This window comes from Pezoporus occidentalis, unplaced genomic scaffold (genome assembly GCF_034315485.1).
Source record: "Pezoporus occidentalis ecotype Australia unplaced genomic scaffold, CSIRO_AGI_Poc_V1 ctg91, whole genome shotgun sequence".
NCBI lineage: Eukaryota > Metazoa > Chordata > Aves > Psittaciformes > Psittacidae > Pezoporus > Pezoporus occidentalis.
The window spans coordinates 2,611,626-2,629,857 of NW_026916273.1; the positions used below are offsets into that span (position 1 = coordinate 2,611,626).

Below are 18,232 nucleotides of genomic sequence, written 5' to 3' on the forward strand. Positions count from 1 at the left end.
TAGGCTGTGCTGCTGCAATGCAAATGCAGAACAGTAGCCACTGACCACAGCTTCAGCTTTGTAGCATGTGGCTGAACACGGCTCTCACCCAGGCAGAGATCAGAAGACAGGCACCAAGTTGGGAAGGGAGGCAGAGGGAGCGTGGGGATGCTGCTGGTGGGGGTGCATGTGAGAGCAGGACCATGCAGGGCTGATTTTACACCTACACAGGCTTTAAACAATCCTGTGGGTGTGAGTACCTTTACAGATGGAGGAGATGAGGGCAGGGTGGAATAGGTGGGGATGAGATATACTGAAGGCAGGACACCAAACTCCTGCCTTGGTTCTGTGAAATACACATCCAGGGATCTTAGGAGCAAAGGGGAGAACCCAGGAAAAAACACTTTCCCTGCTCAACTTTGTGCAACAGGTCCAGATCCAACCCCTGCTGCACCAGGCACAACCAAGACATGGCTCTGTAAAACCCAGATCGCCCATGAATAAGCAAACCCTCCTGTCTGCATCAGGACATGGGAAGAACACCCCAGGATCACCAACGCAGAAGGTCAGCAAGCTCCTTTTCACCATTACCTTCCCATCCCAGCCTGGAGGCAGGAGCCGGGTGGGCTGTCACTGCACCCCAGCACCACTATGCCCTGTGCTCAGGGATGACTCACCCTGGAGAGCTGCTGCCACCCCACCACCCATCTCCACCAGCACACAAGCCCCTGGGTGAGTGCACCTCCAGCTATTCTCTCTAATTGTTCCCCTAATCACATAACATTGTCAAAGTTCAATTTGTCTTCTTACAGAGTAATTTGCTCTCCACCATGCACTGCTGGCTGTGTCTCACTGTAACCCATGTGTCTGCAGCCACTCGAACGCATTAGGGTTGAGGAGGGGCCTGAATTAGATTATTTGTTCTAATAGAAATAAATATAATGGAATTACACAACAAGACCATATTAAACTCAGCTGCTTTGACCATACTGGTTTTGGTTTCATGTTAGCTGAGAAACAAGCATATGGCTCATCCCGCTCCCTTCTCGTGACCCACACATGAAGGCTCCTGTGGGAGGCAATCCACCCTCTGCACCAGCTCAGGCAAAGAGGTTAGATCATGCTGGAAACCACCAGCTTTTTCAGACAAAAAGGCAGCCCCACAACAAAATGCACCAGGGAGAACAGGGAACCCCAGGAAACGGAAGTGCAAGAAGATTAAAAGTGAAAACCACAAAGCACTTTCCTTCTCTTCCCCATAAACTGCTCCACAACCAGGTGCCCACATGACAGCAACCTCAGAGCTGCAGCTCATCCTAAACTGTGTCTTTTACCTTTCTGATGGCTTTATTCCCACACACGTGCAGGAGGCAGGAGCAGAAAACATGCTGGCATTCAGGCTTCTGGAGACCTGAAGGTACCACCCTCCTTTTCCACCCTAGACATAATCCATGCACGGTGAGAAATGATGCCACACATTCTTTTTTTCCTCTATCAGTTCAGAGGAGGAATGAGTGATAAGACAGCTGAGGGCAAGTGTGGGCCACAAGTGTAGGCCTGAAGGTAGAAGTTGCCATCACCAGCTGAGCCCAGTAGGAAGAAAACCTGGAGTCAGTGCAGAGCAAGCAGAAAGGGTCCCCCTGCTCCTCAGCATCCTTCTTGGCCGTGCTCAGAGTGAAAGACTGCTTCCCAGAGCAACCAACCAGCTTCCAAACAAACACCTATACCATTTAATTTTGTGTAATCGTCTTCTTAGACTTGGAAACTTTTGAGAGACTGCCTGAGGAATGAAGCACAGGAATGACAACATCCGAACAGAGGATGTCTCTAACCTGGCACTCATCACTGTCTTTTCCAGCAACTGTGCTAGGGAAGCCATAAGTGGATAATTAGTAGTCTTCCCATGAGGGAAGATTTTCTTTACCCTCAGGAGCTTAGTGATCATCATGCCCTGACACAAGAGGCTCTATCAACTTAGCAAACTGTCCCTCCAGATGTTCAGATGCAGAATTCTCAGTATTTATACCAACATGCACTGCAGTCCTTGTGCTATACCCTTGGGCAGCTTAAATCAGTGTGGCTCCTCAGTGAAATAACTGGGATTACTTCCGTCTACCCAAGCTGAGTGTCTGTGAACCATGCATGGAGCAATCCTGCCCTGCTTCTCTGCTCCTGTAGAACAGTAAGTGCTGGGAGGACAACACTCTCCTGCTTTTCACTCACACAACAGTTTTGGTTTCAAACACAAACCACAATGAGTGTTTCTATATTGTGTAGTGTGACAGTTGGATGTGCAAGGCAATATGTTGCCTCCTCACATGTTCTTAGCATACACACCATACCCTTCACTTGTTGCTCCTGCAGTGTGGGGGACAGCCAGAAACGTGGTGAGTCACCACAGAGGACACCGTGGTCCTCACCTCAAGACGCTCAGCTCCTTTCTCTGTCCCAGTGCATCACAGCACCAGGATCTATATTCCCCCTCATTCTCTACATTCCCCCAGGCACTGCCTCCTGCCCGGGAGCAGGGATGTAGAAAGCAGGAGAGACCTGAAGCGCTCTCAGAGGAGAGATGGGGAATTCCCATCTCCTCTTTTGCACCCCCTTCACCGCAGGCTGCCTGCAGCCCTCTGACCCATGTCAAGCCATACCTCCCTTAGATTCATCTTGCAACTCCTTCCACCACGTCTGAACAGACAGTTCTCACCCAAAGGACTTAGACCCCTGTGGGCAGGCACCCTTACCCTTGCTCTTCGTCCTGCCTCAGTTTTCCTGGAGATAGGGATTGCTTGGAAAAGGGGGGCAAGTGTGGAAAAGGTGTGCCAGCTGGCTCCAGAGGACAGGGAGGAGGAGGTGGGGGAGAACCACTGATGGAACTCACAGGAACACAGTTGGCGCAGAGGAGCCGCATGTTCAATTTGGAGACTTCCTAGAGGGCTTTAATGAGCCAACAAGCGCAGTCAGTGCACTTGCTCCTCTTACTTTTAAATCAGTGTTTGTGGAGTACTGAGGAAATGAAAGTATTTATGTTTATCCCCAGCAGGGGACTGTTTAAGGAATTAAGATAAACATACCTGGTGTGTAAGTACTAATTCCTTAAACAAACACACAGGTTCGCTCATAAGTTTGTTTTTCAACGGCGTTACTGCACAGTACTGACAGTGCGGAGGTCAGCCTGAGGGGGAAGAACAGAAGCAGTGAAGATCATTTCAGAGGAGAGGAAGGTTGCTGCTGCTCCTTGCACATCTCAGAGGTCCCTCTCCTGATGGGAACACCAGGTCCCTGGGTCCCCCCTGCCTAGGAGCAAGAGTGGGAGCAGCTCCCACACCACTGATCTGCCTCAAGGAGTGGTACTGCACAGAGGGATGCAAATCCTGAGCTGGTTCCCAGAGACTGAGCTCAGCCTGGCTATACATCCCCCACTACTGCAATGACAAAATCCAAGTAATCTAAGAAACTCTACCTTGCCCTTGCTGTCCCAAGCAAAACCAGTCAGCTGCTATAACACAGGCCAGGGAAACTCATTCTCCTTGAGCAAACACAGCATGATACTCCCGTTAAAAGGAAAATATTTTATGTCAAAAGAGTAATGAGGTCATAATGACATCACACATTTCAAAGCACAGCCCAGGCCAACTGCCACTGCTGTCTAGGAGCTTACAGCTGGCAAAGCAGGACCCAGCTCCCTCCTGGCTGCCCTGAAGCCACAAGAGCTTGCAGCTGGGTCACATTTTAGCTACTCATCCTTCTATGAAGTTTCTATGAGGGAAGTTTGTTTTGGAGCTAGGAAAGGTGCCGGGGGGGGGGGGGGGGTAGGGGAAATAACACTGGTTTTTCACTCAAACACAGCTCTGTCTCTCCTGGCATTAGATCCACAAACTGGCTCCAATCCCAGTACCTGAATCAAAGCACTTTAGAGATGCTAACTTTCCTCAGCTTCGGAGTAAGTCTGAGGCAGGTCGGCATTCCGCAGTGACGAAACGCTTAGCCACAGCAACAAGAGCCTGGAACCGCTACTGAGCTCGGATGTGACAGGGAAAGCTTTGCACTGTGGACCCTGGGACATGCCTGTCAGAGCACGGAGCTGGCTGAACCCCCAGAGCTCTGTTGCTGGAAAACACCTCCCTTCCTTCAGCACCTTCACGAAAGCCAAGCTTCCCACTCGTGCAGATCCTGGCCAGGCTCCTTTCCTGGCAACTTTCTCTGTGGCACCGGGCTCCTGTCCGGTCCCAGCCGCACCAATGCTTCCTGCCTTCCCGCGGATCTCTACCGGTAACTCCAACCAGTTCACTGAACATCACGGGTTGAACAAGCGCAGAGGCATCGGAGCCGGCAGACACACACGCCGATAACAACACCCGTTGTTAACAACCCCCTGCCCAGCCGCTGCCCTGCCTGTGCATCACACCCGGCAACCCGCGCTGCGGCCCCCTCCGCACCAGCCACTGTCCCAAAGCCGCGCCGCTTCCCACAGGAGCGCGGAGCGCGGCTCCTCTCCGCCGGGATACGCGGTGACCACAGCGCCCGATGCCGACCCGCACGTGCGTTTCCCGCAGCCCCACCAGTGGGCACCAAACGGCGGCGCGAAGCCAACCGGGGGCAGCTCCCCGGAGCGGCGGGCGCAGCGCGGATCCCAGCCGGCACCACCGCGGGGCCGGGGGCCGAGGCGCACCGGCTGCTCCCGGGAGTGCGCCCCTGTTCCCGCTCAGCCAGGCCGGTCCCACCCGCCGGGGGCTCCGCTGCCTTACCATGGCCGAGCCACGGTAAGTGGCACGGCGCGGCTCCCCAGGCGCGGCTCCTCATCGCGGCGGCGGGGCAGGACGGAGCCGGGCTGGGCTCGGCTCGGCGGGGTGCGATGCGGTGCCGTGCAGGAGGGACCACGCTCTCCGCCCGTGGGGCTGCGGCGCTGCCTGCCGAGGCGCGGCGGGAGCGCAGGACGAGCTGCCCCCGCCCCACGGCTCCGCTCCGCCCCGCCCCGGGCAGAGGGGCTGCCCGCACCCCGCTCCTCCCGCACCCCGCTGCTCCCGCCGCGTAAAGCTGGGTCCGTCTCGCCCCGTCCTGCCCAGGGTGGAGGTGGCTCTGCCGCCCCCCGGCAGCCTCATCCCGCAGCCTCCTCCCAGAGCGCTCGCAGCCACGTGTCCCCCGAGTTTTTATCTTTGGGTAGGGCAAATCTCCCTCGATCCCGGCAAAGGCTTTGTGATGCTCCTCTTGGCTTGTAAAGCCAGGTTCGGGGGTCTGTGTGCTTGTTTGTTTGTGTCTGCGCGAAAATGGCAGAAGGGAACTGGAGCCGCACTGCAAGGGCATTTTTTTCTCGCAGTGTCAGCCCAGCTCCTTTGCACAAATAGAGATTTGGCAGCTGAAAATTGGCCCTATGACCCTCAACAAACCTCAGACTTGGCAGACAAGGCCACCACAACCAGCTCATCATCTGAACTTTTACAATACCTGTTATTGGACTGAGCATAAAAGCAGCATCTCCAGGTGTGCTCACCTTCCACAGCTGGATCTGCCCTTTGTGTTTTGGGGGTTTCAAGCTACACTGCCTTCCTGCAGCTTCTCCTTTGGAAAGTGCCTGTAAAAATCTCATGTAAACATGAGGCTCGGTACTGATAGCTGCAGGCAGGATTTCAGACCAGACCTGCTTTTGGAAATGAAGAGAGATTTCTCCAACTACCAGCACTCAGCTTCAGCTGCAGCTCCAGGGTCTAGCTAGATCCCCTCCATCACCAGTGCTCCCAGGTCTGCACGAGACAAGTGTCCTCCATTCCCACTGTGTAACTGTGTGGACTCCATGCTGTGCCCTAAGAAATGTGCCCCACAGCCACTGCTGATGTGGGTAACTCACAAATTGAATCCAAATCCACAGGGCAAGGCCCTTTGGTTTGGCCTCCCCATCTTGATGTAACTTCTGGCTACATACATCAGCAGGTTTGACTCCAAGAGAGAGTCTGTTGAGTGAGATCCATGGCGTGGATTCAAGGCAGACTGCTGCACTTACCCAACACCACTCAGGCTCTGTGGGTCGCCCTGAGGGACATGACTGTGAGCTCTTCAGGCTGTCCTTTCTCAGAAGAGAACTGCACTAGAATGAGGTGATCCAGAGTACACACAAGTTCAGAGAAGTAATTTGGTTTGTAGCAATCCATTTCATGTCCTTTAATCACAATTTAGGTCCCTGTACCTGGAAAAGGGGCATCTTCGGTAGCGTGTAGATGCAGGAGAAACCAGAGCATTCAACAAATTGCAGTATGTTGCTTGCTGTGTATTTATCATCAACTTGTCTGATAGGACCCATTTTTTTAAAGATCTGAGCATTTTTGGCAAACATCTTTCAAGTGATTTCTCAAAACTTTGGCGGTATTTTCAGCCGTTGCAGCACACACGCCTTCCCAGGCTGCCAGGCCTCGGGTTTGTTGCATGCATTTGTTCATCACTATAGTAACTGAAAGACAGATAAAGAGAAATATTAAGAAAAGTAAAACTGAGATCAAATTCACAAAGAAACACTTTGTCTGCATTTTCTCAGACTTGCACCACCGAGGACAAAGTGGATGGGGCTGGTCTAGGTGGAGCTGAGATGGGTCATTTAAAACTGGAAGCTAAAGTGTTCCTGAAACAATTTGTGTTGCTTCATTTCCTTCTCTGTAGTATTAACATGAGCTTTCTGGTCAAGTCATTATTCTAGCCTCCAGCTTCAATACTGAGTTTATATATATATGTGTTTTGATGTCTGTTCATAGAACCAGCGGTGGTAGCTCAGTTCTCACAAGATCTGAGTCCTCAGAGCAATTTGCTCACTTGCCTTTGCCATTGTTCTCAGTCAGAATCTCCAACAGCAGCTACTAATGAGCCCGATAACAGGGAAAGCATCAGGGTGCAGAGCCCTAAGCCAAGCACATGCTGCAGTTTGCACATGAGCAGGCAAACTGAAGCTGGATGTGTTTATGCACTTTCCTAGCAGGTGTTTAAATGCTTCACTGGATTGAAGACCAGCAGCACCATGGGTCAGGATTAAAGATGCTCCATCAAGCTGGAGAGTGATGGAAAAGGCAACCGAGCACTCCCTTTCCTGCTGGCACTGCAGCAAACTCCTGCACCAGCCTTGATGTGCACTTAGAGAACTGGAATGCTAGAAGGCAGATTCAAAACCTGCAGTCAGAGGAAGGTCTTCACATCTTGGGCCTCCATCTCCTCAGCACCAGTGGTTAGAGCCAGGGACAAACCATGCTGTGCTGGCAGGAATATTGGTTGTGTCCTGCTGGAGGTTTGGGCAGCAATCCCAGCCTGCACCCATCCACTGCAGGAGCACTGGGTCCTGGTTGAGCTCTCTCTGCCACCCAGTTCCTCACCCCGACCCTTTGGTGTGCCCATAACACCAATATGTTAAGGAGAGTAATAATCTACACCCTGAATTCCAGGTGTATACAGAACCATTTCCCCATCCAGGCAAAACCTATAGCTACAACAGCAAAGTGTTTTGCTGTCTGCAGAGTGGGCTGGATGGAGAGCCAAGGGAGTCACTTGCAGAAGCTTGCATAAAGATACCCAAGTATGAGCAGTGCCTGAGCAGAGTGGGGTTACCTGCCACTGCTCCACAGCAGTCCTGGTCTCAAGATCCCAGCACTCACTTTGCTTTATCAGATGCAAACCATGAAGTGGGGAATGGATTTTGATGCATGGAGGAAGTGGAGTGCAAGACCCTTCCATCGCTGCGTATTCCTGAAGCCCAAAACCAAGTCATGCTGAACCCCAATGCCGTCATCAGTTTTGGTCACAGTGCATCACATCTCCTTTTAATGCCACTTCCTCTCTAGGATTATCAGTTTATTCAGCCTGAATGAGATGCCTATAAAAATGTAATTAAATTATTTAAAAGAAAAATTGGAAAGGATTAGAGAGGGAGATAAGGCAGTGGCTTTTTCTTCTTTTTTCTCCCTCCTCCTTTTTTCCTTCTGTAACAATAATAAAGCCAAAGATCTAGTTGAGAAGAAAAGTGGCTGAGTGATTCATCAGGACTGAATCACAGTCACTATGCAGTGGAATTCACTGCCTTCACTCCTGCAGTAGTAACTCAGCCACTGCTTTAAATCACTGGCTGTGCTTTCAGGCACAGATATAAGACAGAGGGAGATAAAATCAAGTTAACAGAGAAGCTTTTTGGTGTGCACTGTGTGTTGCCTTTGAACACAGCACGGTCTCCTTTGCCCAGTTGCGTGGGATGGGTTTTATTGAAAAGAGAGCCTGAATAAATGAAGTTTCTTATGGTTCTACCTGCCATTAGATGCAGCCCTCCCACTCTTCTTTCTTTCTATTTGATTTCATAGAACTTCTCTCTTTCTATTTGATTTTAAGTGCAAGCTTCCCCGCTCTTGCTGAGAGGTTACCTCTGAAGTCAGCACTCTGCTTGGGCCACAGCATCTCCTGGTACCCAGATCTAAGCTGAAAAGTCCAGATGCAGAAGCTGAACACTTCAGATTTCTCAGCAGTTTGGATCCCAGTCCATTTTGTGAGGGAAACCATTGTGAAGAGGCGAGGCAGGAGGAAAATTCTGGTCTACATCTGATTCACAGCATCAGCTGATTTGGTGCTTGTCCTTACTTAGAATTATGTCTCACTGTTGTCACCCCCTCTATTCTTTACATTACTCATATTTAGTCCAGGGAGCACTCCGGATGCTGCAGCACTGCCATGTATCCAGGTTCCGAGACTCATGATAAAAGTGCTCAGCCTGACCTAAGGTGGGAAGAAGTTCAAAACTGAAGTGATTGAAAAGAAGGTCATGTTAGTGATACCTAAATGGAGAGGCCTTTAAATAAACTCCTGCATCTATGGTATGAAACCTGACTGTTTGCAGTGCACTTGGGTTTATTCCCCACACTTTATCATGCTACCTGGATATATTAACCTAATATCCAGTTTAAGGTAGATCTGACTTTAAGGTTTAAAGCAGAACATTTGCATTCACTTTGAACAGTGTAACTACCACTGTTCATAATACAGACATCGTCAAAGCAAGTTTCATCTGAGGGGCACGAAGTTTTTTTGTAAGCATTGAAATGCCCTCTCAGAGCAACCCTTTGAGGTATTTATTATCTCAGGACCAGAGAAGAAACCAAAGCAAGGGGCAACCATGGCATCATGAGCTGGAGATGGAGCAGGGCCAGGCAGCTCCCTGCAGGACAGGGCAGCCCCTCTGCAATGGGTGGCTTGAGCTGTCTTTTACAAAACCCTCTTTCTCCATCAACTGCACAGCCCCAACTTTCAAATGGCCAGAGATAAGTAAGACCACCTACCTCGTTCCTGGTTCCAGTCATAGTATTCCACAATATCCAGACAGAATATTAAATAAGTCAGGTATCAGGGCACAAGTTTGTCTTTTTTATGGGAAATAATTTTTTTTTTTGAGACAAATTTCACATTTACAGTCCATGAGCTGGAAGCTACTAAACAATCCTTTTATTTAAGGGATTTAAGGATGAGAGAGGTGAAATGACAGTTGATAATAAAGCATCCTCAGCAGACGTAGGTACCTGCAGAAGTGCTGAATGCTGCTGTAGCTCAGCTGCAGAGGATGCAAGGCAGCGCCTATGCTGGGGCTGTTTCTCCTAGGCTGCCTCTTCTCCTCCCTCCAATAAGGCCACGTCTGCTCCCACATCCTCGCAGGCTGGCATTGCTGCTTACTCTGGGTACATTTTGGGTTTTCCTCTCAAGCACTTGCACAGCGATTCCCAAGTCAGAGCAGTGTCTGATGGGGTTGTGTCCTCTGCTCTTCAGCATCATCTGGCAACTCCTCCAGTTCCTCCAGGGAGTCCTGGTCCATCTCAATCCTCTCTCTGCAGCCACAGATGTGCAACAGAACTTTTCATCATTTTGTTTTAAATGGTTTTTAAAAATCCCGTTTCTAATGAAAAATTTCCACTTGGTTCTTTTCTTCTGCAAAGACATTTTGAATGAAGAAGACCTGCCTAGGAAGCAGCAATACATCTCCTGCCTCCTGCCATTCCTCCCAGTGCTGAGAGGACCCAGCTTCCCAGCACCAAGGCATGGTTGGGTGCTTGTCTTTCTTCACTGCAGGAGATACTGGCTGCTGCTGGGAGGTTGGGACCACACTGCCGAAACCAGAGACCAGATTCTGGTATAAACTGGCAGAAGACAGGGAAGTCTCAGTGCAGGGGAGCTTCGTGGAGGCAGCTGCACGCTGGGGACACCGGCATCACCTCTCCCACCAGGCAGCATGGAGCCCCTCTTCCTATAAACCCCCACTGAAAGGAGGGAGGGCAACACAGACCCTTTCCCCTCCTCATCCCTGCTAGAGCACATGGATGAACTTGATGTGGAAAATGCAAGCAGCAAGGAGCCAAGCTCTGTGTGGAAACCTCCTGAAGCGAGGGCCATGCAGTCCCCTACCACATGTGAGCTACACCAGCCTGTAACCCTGGCTGCGTAGGAGCCCTCACTGGGCTTCATAATTCATATGCATATGAGTCTGTATATATTTCCGTGAGTACTGCATCTCCACGTGAATGAGGATAAGTATATGCAAGTGTGAATAAAAAGGCTGAGTGAATCATTCATCATGGATTATTGATAGGATTAATTTTACCTCTTTTTCTACTCTCAGGATGCCCACAAGCCCCCCCCCCCCCCAATTTATTTTCCCTCTTTCATTAAATATTTCTGAAGATGAAGTAGATGAGAACCAAGTAATTTCTCTCCTCTTTGCTTGGCTGAATGAGATAGTTGCAGTCAGGTCAACCACTGTAAATTCCCACAGCCAAGTGTCTTCTCTGGCATCTGAGCCTAAAAGCTTCAACATCTTTCCCCCTGAATATTCACACGTAAAGTGCAGTCATGGGGATCTCAGAGGAAAATGGTCTCAGAGAGGGGAACAAGCAGAAATGAAGGGGTTTCATGAGCTAGCTGGAATGACTGCCAGCTGTGTCAGACAGGGCTGTGCTCGGCTGCTGGGTGAGGGAAGGACTGTGGGTGTGCGAGCTCAGCTCAGCAGGTTCCATGCACACGTGTTTGGAGACTGTTTGAGCTCCCCTTCCTGCCAATGGGGACAAATCAGCTCCTCCGTGGACTCCAGGCAAAGTCCTGAGCCTCCACACTGCCTGCACTGGTCTTCCAGGCAGATGACAAGGGTGAGGAAACACAAGGCAGCTCACAGCTGGGTACTGATGGTGCTGAAGGACCTCTGAAGGGTAAAGGGCAGAGCTGGCAGCCAGCAGGTTGTACCCTCACCCATTCCTAGCAGAGGAAGGACACCTCCTTCTGGCAGGGCTCTCCAGTGACTTTCCACATGGCAACAGCAGATCAGAGTAATACACACTCGACATCAGAGCACATTTAGGTCATGATCCAGCAGACCAAACCTGGGCTTAATAGTCCCACCCAAGCAGGGAGGAGGTTAGTGTGGATCAGATTCTCTGCCATTTCCCATGTGCATTTCTTTTCTATGTGCATCTCTTCAGGTAGAGCAACTGCCGGCAAACAGAACCTCTTCTTCACAGATTTGAAGCCCAGCACATGGCTGAGTAAAGCCAGGAGCTGGTTTCCCAGCATTTTTGGCAAATGCTGGCTGATGCTCAGTCCTCTGCACCGGTTTCATGCCAAGAAGCCTGGTGTGTTCAGTCAAACTGTTCGCGTGCAGAAAGTTAACCTGGCTCCGTTTCCCACCGGAGCAGTCAAAATCCAGCTCCTCGGGAGCAGCAGCCTGCTCAGTGCTCCCACACTGTGGCCTCTCACAGACTTTGCATGCACAGACCTCTGCTTGCCGGGGTCCACACGAACCGAAACCCATCAGGGTGAATGCATGTGAGCATCACAAGCCATGTGCTGCAGTTCCTGGGTCTCAAACAGTCATTCAACCAACGTGATTCACACCAGTTTTGCACATCAGCGCTTCTCCAGACAGGACACTGTCGATCCCATCTGTGGGCATTTGTCTGCTGTGTTATTCAGTGTGACAAGCACGTCCTGTCATGTCCCATGTGGCTTCCCCTTGGCCAGCCACACACCGCCCAGCACCACCCCGGATGGTTTTAAACAAACAGGCCAACAATTGTTCCCTTGCAGATGGCTGCAAGCTGTGCTGGGGACCAAGGCTGCTGTTTCCATGGCAGCACGTAGACGATTCCACTTGTGAGCAGCCCTAAAATTAAAATACAAACAAAAATAAACCCAGGGAGCGACTTTTTCCTTCCCCCTCCTTGGCCTCTCCAGAGCGTTCACCCTCTGCTCTGTGCCAGAAACCTTAGGCTGCCACTGTGGCTTTCCCCACCAAGTGAACAGTGGCAGTGGTGTTTGGAGCATCGCATGCTGATGCTGCACTGCACAGCCTTGGAAACACAGCCAGGTCAGCTCAGGTCAGCACCGAGGTGGGAGCCTGCTGGAGCCAAGGCCAGCAGCCCAGCACTGCTCTGGAGTGCCCTTGGCTACCTAGAAAGGAAAACTGAGGCTCCTCCTGGAGATGGAAAACCTATTTCCCAAGTCCTTTGCTTGCCTGGTGAAGAAACATTATTCCTGACCATTAATTCCCCATCAAAAAATCTTCACAGAACAAACCCAAAACCCAGACGAAAAAAGAAGGAGACTTCTTTACTCAGAGCTGTTCAAAGAGAGAACAGACTGGAGCCTGCAGGTGGTTTGCAAACCCTTTCTGGCAATTGCATGTGTGTTTAGCACACAGTTACAGCCAATGTCCACACAAGCGCTGTAAGTGCTTGAGCCTGAGGCCACACTCCTGCACCCCTGCAGCCATGGTGGCTGGGGCTTCCCAGAATGGTGCTTTCAAACACTGTAGTGATTGCTCTTATGTTTCCAGGATGACACTGGGAGATCTGCAGCAGCTCAACAGAGCAAGAGTTAAACTAGAGCTGCTCATCTCAGAGCTGTGATACCCACATGTTTGGACTGGGCTTTGACGAGATGGACACATGGAGTTCTCCTCCATGGCCAGGACTGAAAACCACAGCCCTGATTTGCAGAACTAGTCTGGGGGCTAATAAGTGCAGAAGACAATGAAGTGTTCTCACTTCCAAGAAACAAATGCCAGCAATTCCCTACCCAAATTTAACTCACCTGTAGTGCCTTGTTGTCCTCTGTTAACCTTCAGCCATTTACACTTCTCCTGTCTGCAGTTTCTGTGCTGGTTTTGGCAAAATGCATCACAACATTTGCACAGCCTGGAAGGGAAATTCATTATGCAGCTTCCCAAACACAGCAGAGATTTTAAGTGAAGTGATGGGCATGGCTGGGCTCAGGGGTGCAAGGGCTCCACAAGAGGAAATCACCTTTCACTAGCAGCAGCTGCTGCACTTCCTCTTCGAGGCCACACACGCAGAGTGTTGTTTGTGTGAATACAGTTTCTAGGGGGGAAGACAGGAAAATAGAAGAAAAGAAAGAAATGACTGCCTGTGGTCTAGCCACGGCAGCATAAAGCATCCCAGCAGTATTCAGCACAGTTATTATAGTGCTTGGGGAATAAAAGCGGTCCCTCTAATGCTGTGCTTTCTCTCTATAGTGGCTTCCTGAGGAAAAGGCTAAGACTCTCCAAGCCTCCACTAATCTGTGGTTAACAAGTCCCTCAGTCAGAGAGGACACTGCTGCCTCAACTAATTGTTCTTCCATTAATTCCTCCTGCTGCATTACAAATACACTGCTGGCATCTGGCAGCAAGGATTCCTGCACGAATTACCCCTTGTGTGAGGTGCCCTTTTCTGTAACTGAAGTATACCACAGGCCTGTTTCAGCTGGTGCTTTCGATTCCTCATGTGGAAAGAGGCAGGGAGCAGTCCTTCCCTGCTCACACAGCACTCCCAGGGGCTTCTCATGAAGCCAATGCTTTAATACACACCAATGTTCCTGTTTGCTTCAGAGGTGCTTGCACAGGATGTGGGGATCTTGATAGCTCCAAGAGCCTATAAACAGGTATGTGTCTTCAAGCTGGGGAAGCAGGACCTGCTTATGAAGGTAGTTGAAAAGCAGTATTAGTAGCAGACCTGCCTACACGCTTCAAGGAAGCACTCTCAGGAGCTCACCCCACCAGCAAAGCAAACCCCTCCAGTCTAACATTTCCTTTGCAAATACTCATTTCCCAGCCTGCACGTGAAGGTGGGACCTGCGTGCCACCAGCCTCTGCAACGCACTGAAAGGAGCACATCTCCTTGCCTTTAAACGTTACCTGCTCAGCATTGTCTGCCGCAGGCACCTTCCCATCCACTGGGCTCTTCCCTGCACACTGGCTGAGCACCTCTTCCCCACAGCAAAGGGCAAAATATTCCCTTCCCACAAGCGGGCCATGGAGAGGAATGACCCCATTGCTTTAGAGGCACAGTGTCCTGGACAGGTGAGGGTGGAAGGAAGGGTGATAGGAGGTAACCACAGGACCTAAGCAAACACAGAGGGTTCCATTGTGTCTGCAGCACCTCATGTGTCATCAGCCCTTAACCTCTGCTTGATGTAAGCCATGGCTGCCCACCTCCCAGATCTTAAATCCTCATTCTTCTTAAATGCACCACACTGGGGATACTTCAGCAGCTGCGTTAGCTCCTTTTGGATGCAAAGGGCACCCAGAAAGGTTGCCCCTCTGTCACCCTTGGCTGCCCATAGAAGGGTTCCCCCATGCAGTGCCCTGGGCTGTGCTCATCCTTTGCAGGCAGGGAGCTGACCCCAGCCTGGCCTCAGCCGCAGCAGCCATAGGGACAGCTGAGCGCAGCACTGACCAGGCTCTTCCCAAGCCCTCTGCCCTGCGAGGGCACATCTACCAATGTGCCGTGTCACCCAGGCCCTGACTACCTTCATACCACGGCAAGAGGAACCACAGAGGCTCCTGAATCTTGGTGCCCAGGGCACTGCATAGGGAAGCCACGACAGCTTTTATCCGTGTGAAACAACAATGCCATCCAGTGGCTGGTGAGCCCGGCTCCTCGCTGCGCATCACCACAACCAGAACAACCTTTACCTGCCTTGATTTTTAATTTGGAGTACCACCTTGGCTCAAAATAAATACTCTCCAGACTTAAACACCCACAGTAAATCTTTTGTAGCCAAGTGCTCTCCCACCAGCTCACAACACCCCAAGCAGCACTGCACAGAGCTGCAGTAGCAGGGGACTCTTAGCACTGCCAACTGCTGCTTTAGAGAAAAAATGGATCTGGAAGAGAGGGCCAGCATTTGTTGGAAGCACAAAGATCCAATTAAACATTCTTTTCTTGAAAAAACAATATAGCATAACACAGAAAAATGACAAACAGATTCCCTGGGAAGGATGGTTTGAAACTGAAACAACTTTGAGATGTCAGCATTAACCACTGTTATTTCTCCTTTGCTTATTGAACTTTAGTACCTGTTATCCATTACCTGCTTTGTGAGTCCCAGCTGCTGTATGGCTTGGCATGTATTTTACAATACATTTAATCTTGTGTCTAGTTTCTACAGGAACCACAATTTTACCTGCTGGAACACATCCCTTGGTCACTAAGGAAAGAAAATAAAGATTTTCTTCTTGTTGGACTCTCTTTTTTCAGCCTTTAAGTTTAATAAAGCACCTTTTCTGTACTTCCTCACATTACTTCTATGGGCTACATGCTTTTTTTTAACAATGCAACAGCTATCTTCTTAGGCTTTAGTGATCCGCAGGGGCTGTTCAGGCACCCACCAAAGAGCCTCAAAACTGCAAGACCTGACAGAACTGCAGGATTTTGCCATAGACTCCAAGGGCAGCAGACGACTGGAGCTGCTCAGCTCATTAAGCCCAGCTTCATGTTCGTGCTCTAAGTTCATTCTCTCCATCTCAGGTTTTTTTAGACCAAGCAAATGAAGCTCATTTCAGTTCCTCCCCCTGCTTTGCCTTTTATCTGTACCACCTTCATCCTGCTTTGAGGCTTCTCTTGCTTTCCTAAAGGCTGAGAACCTCAGAGGTTTTCTTTGCTGCCAAACAGAGGAACACAAAGCACTTTCTGCTCCTTTTTTGCCCATCAGGATAAGACCGTGCAATCCCCTGCTTGCCTGAGCTGAGATCCTGCCCTCACCACCCTTGCACCAGACACCTGATGGCTGCTAGAAACTGGGATTACAGCCTGTTAGGGGAGCATTGAAAAAACAGTTTCTCACCTTTTTTCAGTGATAGCAGCACCAAGTACAAATTCCTCTCTGAGTTTCCAAGACCTGTATTATTGCTACATAAAAGCCCAGTAACACCACCATTTACCTGAGCTCACACCACTAGCCTCTGCTTTAAACGCTCTGTGGAGCATCACTTACCCCCACACCTTGATTTGATAGCAGCTGTAGATTATTTGGGCCATCACTCACTCTCCTCTGCTGTCTTTTCATTGAAATTGAGGCAAACAGCCTGCAAAGGAGGAGACAATAACAACAAATCAGAGACAGAAGTTTGGTGCTTCTGAAATGTCCCCAAATCCTTGTCCCATGCAGGGGGACCATGACCATCACCTTGTAACAAGGGAAGGATTCAGGGGGAATCCCCTTGGTTATCAGTGCAGTTGAGCATCCAATCTCTCCACTTTGCTGCCTTATTTTTAATCTTGACTATTACTGTCATTATTAGCACTAACAAGTACTTCAAACTCCCAAAGGACGTTATAACATGCAGTAATTAGCCAGCCAGATGGTGGCTGCCAAGAAAGCAGTGTGGAGCTCAGCAATCCCCAGGCTGCGGTCCATATCTGTGTCCGTGCCCATGTCCAACCCCTCCCGTCCTGCCCCCTCCTTGTTATCCTCAGTCCCGCTGGCACACGGTTCCCATCTTGGATGTCCCAGTCATCACCACCAGCAGCTGAGCCAGTTCATTAGCTAATAGCTGGGATGTCTCGGGTGGCCAGGCAGTCTGTGTCCCCTCCTGAGGAGCTGCTCTGGCTGTGCCAGACCAGCAGAGCTATGTCCTTCCCTCATTCTCCCTTACCTTTCTTTTCAACTTCCTGGCACATCAATGGTTTCCCTGGTGGATTACTCTTCCCCTAATATGCTGTATCTAACCGGGAGCTGGCCCATGGCTGTCATGACAAACACATATCACCCAACACTACTTTCCTCTTTGCTAAACAATCCCCAGGGAAGCCGCAGTGTTTGACCCTTCAAGCCAGGGCAGGGTACATATGGAGGTGGTGTGGACTCCACACATGGACTGGTACCAGTGTTGCTGCTCTCTGGCCTCAGAAAAGGTGCCATAAGGGGTCTGCTGTGCCAAGCTTGTCCATGCTGGTGGATGGCAGGGCTGGGTAGGCCTGCACAATGCATTATCCTTATCTACCTGGCCCCTGGGGGATGCCTGTTGCCAAACCAAGATGCCTCCTGAGGCCAGCCCAGCCCTGGCGCTTCGGGTAGCATTGTAGTATCCCCAGCTGAGGTTTTCAGCAGGGCAGTGTCTGCAGCTCAGCCTGCAGGCACACTGAGCAGGTCCTGTGCCTATCTCAGCAGTCCTCGCAGGACTGTGGTTTTGCAAAGGAGCTGCAAAAGCACATGGAGCTGGAGGAGCTACCAACCCACTTTCCCCAGTGAGGTGTCCTAAGAGCTAGTGAGATGTGAGCCTCTAAGTGACTAATGGCACATCAAGAAACAAAGCACACACTTGTAACTAGGAGGGAGCACCACCAGGCAAGTGGGGCTGGTCATTTCCTGGCAATAACCGAGGGCAACATTATTTGTCACTAAAGAGCCTTGGCTGGACAGCACAGGCCCTGGGCTTGCAGTGGTAAAACAGAGGTGCTTCGATCCACCTCCCTCCCTGGCGAACTTTCTTACTAGAAGGCAGACAATGACCAGACACAAAGTTGAGCAAATTGACTCCATCCAACTCCTCTCCAGGCGAGGATGAAGCAAGGGCAAAGAGCAGAGCTAGCTCAATAGCAACCCAGCAATTGCAGAAACATTTCCCCATCACTGCGTTGACTTTGTTATTTTGTAGGAGACCACAGAGATCAGCAGCTCCTGCTACTTGTGGGTATCCTGGACACTGCAGGAATTTTGCCCAGAGTAGTTTTCCTATTCAGCTCATTTAATCTCTGTCCTTCCTCCTTTTCTTTCCCTCTGTGAGAGCTGAGAGCATCTCCCTTTGGATTGGCATTGGTCCTATGGGAAGCAGGATGTGACTGTTGCTGGTACAGCAGTGTGGGTGGTGGGGTGATGGCACAGCTACCCCTTTCAGGGATGTACAAGAACACCCTCTCCCTACCTGCAGCCAGCCTGGGCTGTTCAATGAGCTGGGATCCTCAGGGCATGTCCAGCCATG

General features: G+C 50.5%; 1 protein-coding gene and 1 long non-coding RNA gene across 2 annotated transcripts in view; both read right to left on the reverse strand.

The window, feature by feature from the left end:
• The window catches only part of HTR4 (5-hydroxytryptamine receptor 4), a 133,104-nt gene extending 128,269 nt beyond the window's left edge, over nt 1–4,835 (reverse strand). Inside the window, exon 1 of the mRNA XM_062605351.1 lies at nt 4,728–4,835. The gene's annotated coding sequence lies outside the window, so the exon portion shown is untranslated. The remainder of the gene's footprint in view (nt 1–4,727) is intronic.
• A 6,015-nt stretch (nt 4,836–10,850) lies between these two features.
• On the reverse strand, nt 10,851–16,661 carry LOC134156862 (uncharacterized). Its single transcript, XR_009962098.1, has 4 exons — nt 16,096–16,661; nt 15,343–15,459; nt 13,063–13,166; nt 10,851–12,133 (listed from the first exon to the last, which is right to left on the reverse strand). It is a non-coding gene; the product is annotated as an uncharacterized LOC134156862 (long non-coding RNA).
• Between the last annotated feature and the right edge of the window lie 1,571 nt (nt 16,662–18,232).